This window comes from Eupeodes corollae, chromosome 1 (assembly GCF_945859685.1).
Source record: "Eupeodes corollae chromosome 1, idEupCoro1.1, whole genome shotgun sequence".
Classification (NCBI taxonomy): domain Eukaryota; kingdom Metazoa; phylum Arthropoda; class Insecta; order Diptera; family Syrphidae; genus Eupeodes; species Eupeodes corollae.
This window is the reverse complement of record NC_079147.1, coordinates 212,939,398-212,945,960: the sequence shown is the minus strand read 5'-3', so window position 1 is coordinate 212,945,960 and position 6,563 is coordinate 212,939,398. Positions and strand designations below refer to the sequence as shown.

Genomic DNA, 6,563 nt, shown 5'->3' with positions numbered 1-6,563 from the left:
ACGATTGTCAATCATCTCTGAAGGAGATGACGGAACAGTTTAACATTCACCTCATTTGGGTGCCGGGCCACAGAGACATTCCGGGAAATTGCAAAGCCGATGAGCTCGCCAAAAACGGAACACTTCTGCCTTATGTTAGACAAAAACATAACATAGGAACACCACTTGCTACATGCAAATATCTTCTCAAGCAATATGCTTTAGAAACAACAAATACTAGATGGTCACAAAGTACCACCTGCCTAGCAACCAAGCAAATATGGCCAAGTATTGACTTAAAACGGTCAAAAGGCTTGATATCACTAAGCAGACAAAGTATAAGCTCTACAATTGGAGTAATAACGGGACACTGCCTCATAGGTAGACATGCTCTGAGGCTAGGGGTCTACACAAATGACTTCTGTAGAAGCTGCATGGACGAGGAGGAAGAGGAAACGGTCCAACACCTTCTATGTACATGGCCAGCACTCTCCATTAGAAGGAATTACTTTCTCGGTAATCCCTTCTTCGATAACACCAGTAAACTGGCAAATATTGACACAAAACGTCTCTCTAACTTTATTAAAAGTACAAAATGGTTTGTTTAAATTCATTACTCTCCCATGAGTAACCTCATTAGTGGTATCACAATGGACCCTTGAGGTCTACGTGTGTCAATGATATCTGGACAGCCACTCTAACCTAACCTAACCTAGTCCGCAGGTGTGATTGGACCCTACTTCTTCGAAACGACGATGGGACAACTGTCACCGTCAATTCGGAGCGGCATGGTCACACAATAAGCGACTTTTTTTTGACTGCTATTGAAGAATACGACTTGGAGAATATGTGGTTTCAAGACGGTCTCAATTTGACATAACATGGCTTTATTGCAAAAGACATTTCTTGGCCGAGGACTTTCTCGTCATGGCGATATCAACTGGCCAACAAGATCATGCAATTTACCACACTGTACTGGATAACCCTGTATATTTAAAACCCATGTTACAGGTACCTTTACTTAACCCCAATATCAAAAAAGAACTTACATCAGAAAGTCAAATATTTTTTGATGGACAACGCTTTAGTAGTAGAAAACCACCTGCCACTCATAGAAAACAGATACTGTTTTCATCAATTGGATATCTCTACCGAATTAAAAAAAAACACAACTAAATAAATCTAACTTAGACTTTGAGTTTTGGTTGTTCCTATAAAAGAAATATCAAACATTTTTGTTTGAAATAGGGTCTTAAGATCGATACTTTCGTCAACTTTGTATTTGAACAGCTGTGCAAAGTTAATCTCTTTATTTCTAAAGACAATATTAACCATGAAGTTAAACAACTCGTGACTTAACTGCTTCGTGTTTAAATCAGAGTTATTATTTAGATTTTTATTAAAATTTGACTAAAAAACCGTCAATTGGCTCGTTGGTCTAGGGGTATGATTTCCGCTTAGGGTGCGGGAGGTCCCGGGTTCAAATCCCGGACGAGCCCAAGGATTAGTAATTTTTTGTCAATTCTAATCAATTTTTTCTTTACTCATATTCTATATTAGCTCTGAGTCAGTCTTAACTAATGTTCAACTGTAAAAATTTGAAGCTCACAGAAAACCATAGCCCCATTTTATTTATTTTTATTTTTGTCATACAAAAATATAACTTATACGCCACAGAGCTATTATTTAAACGGCTTCTATATTTCTAAGCACGTTAAAATTAATATGCCAATTATTGAAATGTGCATATTTCTGAATAGTTCTAGACATTCATAAGTAATTGTTTTTGTATTCAAGTTCTCAAAAGAAAAAAAAACAATCCCAAATTGTAGTTAAATCCTTTTAAAAGAGCCTCTCTACTAACCTCACACACTAACAAAAAACTTTGAAACGGTTAACTCCCGGAAGTCAATTTAGAAATACCACCATTACGAGTCTTTACCACCTCCTGATGTGCTTCTATTCCTTTGCCTATACTGAAAAGTAATTTACAATTCTCAACCCCATCTCGCTAAATCAAGGATATAGATACCTAGAAACCTACACTCCATTTTAGGAACCTTTTTCTCCAAAAAGTTCTCCCATATCTTTGCAATTCGATCGTAAATTTAAACCAAAGAACGATTACCCTCTATGTATGCAGAACATCGGCAAAGGCGGCAGTGGTGGTGGAGTCAGCGGCGGCGACGGCAGTGTGTGGTTCTCTACTAAATCCAATCCAAATTAAACCATAGAAACAACGCCAATATTTCCGTCCGCCATTCACACCCAAAGAGGTGCAAGACGCGCCACCGAAGGATAAATGGCCACGTAACGTTCTCAAATGTGAATGCGGCAGTAGCAGCAGGAGCAGCTCCACCACCATTGCCGAACGTTACCTCCTGCCGCGGCACGGAACGAACGACCTAAGGTCTGAGCTAATTTGAGAACATTTTATTTTAAAACCGTTTATTTGAGTAACGTTCGAGCAATAAATTTGTTCTTAATGTTCGTCGGTGGTACGGCGGCGGTAGCGGTGGCGGGCCGAGTGGAATTCGAATGGCGGCGGAAAAGCGGAAATGTTAAAGGATACGGAACTTTCTGTTTATCATTGCCAGGGAATATTATTTCTACTTTGGTTTCGTATGGCAAAGCGGTAACGATACAAAGAGCTTATTGAGCTATGTATACAGAAGAAGCAGGAGGTTTTTCCTCTCTCTATTCGCCAAGTTGGGAAATGCCAAAATCGAGTTTGAAGTTGTTATTCAATTGCGTGTGGCAGCAAATAATTTTCATAATCGCATAAAGGAGAACCATTCTTTCTTTATATTATTTTCCACCCAACCGCCGCTTCTTCCCTTGTATGCTCCTTGCTCCTTCGAGCCAAAAATGAAGGAATGAGAGGCCAAGTAGGTATTCCCTAAATCAACCCTCGAGTAATATCCGCGCCTATCAAAAGGGTAAATAGCGCACATTATTCAAGCAGTTTTTCATTGAATGTGTGTGTATGTGAATGTGAATGTTTATTGTCTGGAATATTTGTTGCACTGCATACTTCATACCAAATAGCAACATACATAGACATAAAACGGTATAATGGCGTTAGAGAGTCAGAGTATAAAGTCAGCTAGACATACATACGTCTATATGCTTGTTCTTAGTGCGTTAGCGTTGTTAGTGCGAGAAGCAGTTAAGAGGGTTATTTATGATAGACGCTATTTCTACCATCTTTATGTCTATTCGGCTATAAAAGTGACTCAAGTTGAAATATTATTTTGGAAAGTAAATGTATATGATGGCGGAGCATGAAAAATTATGAGCTTATTTAGATGTTAGCTTAATTCTGAAATAAGACAGCTGAAAGCTATAAAATCATGACTTTATAAATGTAAATAAATGTCTTTTTTGTTGACATTAACAACACAAAACAAAATTAGAGAATGTAACTGACATACCATCTCGTAAGTGAAGATAAAACATTGTCACCATAATAACTCGCAATTAAGATCTGGCTAATGTTTCTGAATGTTCTTGACATTTTTTAGTATATGAAAAGTTGCATAACTCTCACAAAAATGTTATATTTTTTCAATTGCAGTGCCACTTTTTATTGACTGCCCCAATATCAATTAGTTGTAATAGGAAGTAAGATACTAGGTATTTGCAAACAGAATTTGCAAACGAATAACTTGAAAATTTGAATATGCCAAAGTATTTGGATGATAGCCAAAAGTTGACAGTTTTTATAATTCTTGAAAATACTTCAATACCTTGAGTTATCAGTGGCCATACTTATTTGAAGACATGTTTGAAAACCATTTATGAAAGACTTCAATCCGTTTACATTAATGTTTGTAAAATTCAATAAGTATACAGAATGGAGAGTTCTGAAAAGGATCGTAGCCGACTTTATGACGGCTCTTAAACCGGAAATAAAAAGGGTTCTAAAAAATGTCAAGTTTGTATTTCTTGTACTTTTTTTAACTCGCAGTTTTATTTTGCTATTCATCCAAGAGAAATGTTTTTAGAATTTTCACTTAACAGTATTCTGCAATTTGTTTGAAGTGAATCTGTATTAAAATTGGTAATGTCGGTAATACAGCGCAGTATTCTGTTATTTACGTGAGCGCATTCTTTGTTTACAATTCAAATCCGATTTTTCTTTTAAGGGTTCGTCTATCTGGTTAGTTGTTAGATAATTTACTAACTAATTTATAATATACTTTTGTAGTTAATAGATTATTATCATTTTTAAGGTTTTATGCGATTAAAGTCCTATTTAATCCAATATATAGGAAATGCTCTTTTATTTAACTCAGAGCTTTTTATAAACATTTCATTTTGAAATGATTAGTTTACATATTTCATGAAAATAAATTAACTTATCTTTCATCCGTCAGTTCCGTAATATTTAGTTTTTATTTTCTAAAATTTCTCCAAAGTTTATGTTTTATAATTCCCTTATTCATAAGCTTATATTGATTGGTCTAAAATTTTCGATGATACTGAGGCATACTTGTGGTTCTAAACCGTTAATGTGCCAAATTATCTCATCTTTTAGTTCTTGATTTGTTGCTGGATTATCGACATACATCTTTTCTTCCAAATAACCATAATGAAAGAAGTCCACCATGTGTTAAAACACGGCTATTAAATCTGTTGCGCAAAAGAGCGATCGGCTTCATTTGGAAAAAAATACGGCCGCTAGCCCATAAGCCGAACCAAAAAAAGTGGGTGAATAGGTTTTTCCAAAATCACTCTTAGATTATCAGTCGCCCAAATGCGGATAGTGATAGTGATAGTGATAGTGATAGTGATAGTGATAGTGATAGTGATAGTGATAGTGATAGTGATAGTGATAGTGATAGTGATAGTGATAGTGATAGTGATAGTGATAGTGATAGTGATAGTGATAGTGATAGTGATAGTGATAGTGATAGTGATAGTGATAGTGATAGTGATAGTGATAGTGATAGTGATAGTGAAGTGATAGTGATAATCCACTAAGGTGAGAATTTCCCTTATCAAGACGATTTTTTTTCGAAAATTGATCATCCACTGTTGCCATTTCTTTCCACCATTTTCCTATTTTCGTAAAACATAACTTAAACGCGTTGGTCGATTGTGTATCTTTTAATGATTCAAATTGAGTTAGTATGAAATATCACATTAAACATCGGCCTTTAAAATTTAACCACCTTTTAGTTCATCGCATGGATAGCAAAATGCAAAAACAGTGTAAGGGGGAAATCGAATACTTTATCCGTGTAAATAGGAGAATAGTGCTGTTACTTTACGTTTTCAAACGCCACGATATTGTTGAGAGAACTTAAAAACAAAATAACGGTTCTATGGGGGGACCATTCTGGAGTAATACAAATGTTTATTGTTGAAAGAAACCTAGTCAAAAACAAAGTTGAGAAAATTTAATAAAAATCTATCGGTTGGCTTTTAAGAAAATTCGAACTTTGACAAAAAATTGTATGGAGACTATTCTGATTTTTTGTCTTAAAAAAAAATGAAAAAAAAAAACGCTTAACGTAAATCTGCTTAACACCTAGTTTCTAAATTTTAACTCAATCAACCAATGGTTTATTCGAATTTGTTTACTAATGCAAAACTTAGCATATAGTTCCTTTAGGTCGCAAGTAAAAAAGGGAACAAAATTAAACAACAATAGTTTTTAAAAAAATAAGCACAATAAATGCAGTTTAAAGAATCATATGATTTTGCACGATATCTTGGTTAAGTAAGTTATTACTAGCTCAACATAATTTCCTTTTCAAGTGATGTTAATCAAAATTAATTAAGAATATGGCTAAAACGGAGCCTTTTTTAATTTTAGGTCCAAAAATTAATCAAACTTATTAGTACCTACATACCTACTTCTTTCTTTTTTTTTCAACAAACCTGATTCTCAGTGACGTTAGAAGAGAAAGACTTATACAAAGAAATAAGAAGAGAGCTTAATATCAAAATCTTGGATTTTAGTTTAAAATATGTAACCCCCTTGGGCTCGTCCGGGATTTGAACCCGGGACCTCCCGCACCCTAAGCGGAAATCATACCCCTAGACCAACGAGCCAATTGACAAATTTTGACATAAAATTCAACTAAAAGGTGTTAATTTTAACTCTCATTTAAGTACAAAATATACAAATCGACAAATTGTAAAGTTATTAATAATAACTTAAACAATTTGAAAAGCTTAGGTTTTTGTTTAAACAACTGTTTAAACAAATAACAACAATTTATAAACGTAAAGAACCTTATAAAAATCATTGGTCATGAATTGTTTCGTAGGAAAAGACAATATCGACAAAATTAACTTGTCGTTGGATTGCTGTTAAATAATTAGATAAGATTTAAGGCACTACCATTGTTTTATTTTATTTCGAAAAATAAAGTTGCATTTGGATATTAAGAAATTTTCTATTTCGATTTTCGTGAAAACTAAAAATTACTATCAATAATTATAAAGATTATTGCTTTCAAATTTAAAATGTATTTTGAACCATGAGAATTTTTGCAATTTTAAATTTCAATCATATACTCGTATATTCTTTTGTTATTCCCTCTTTTCCGGCTTGCCCACTGAACCAATTT

The 6,563-nt window shown here is 34.3% G+C and overlaps 2 non-coding genes across 2 annotated transcripts; one reads left to right on the top strand and one right to left on the bottom strand.

The window, feature by feature from the left end:
• Positions 1 to 1,406: 1,406 nt before the first annotated feature.
• Trnap-agg (transfer RNA proline (anticodon AGG)) lies at positions 1,407 to 1,478 on the top strand. The gene has a single exon. It is a non-coding gene; the product is annotated as a tRNA-Pro (tRNA).
• A 4,492-nt stretch (positions 1,479 to 5,970) lies between these two features.
• On the bottom strand, positions 5,971 to 6,042 carry Trnap-agg (transfer RNA proline (anticodon AGG)). Its single transcript has one exon. It is a non-coding gene; the product is annotated as a tRNA-Pro (tRNA).
• Between the last annotated feature and the right edge of the window lie 521 nt (positions 6,043 to 6,563).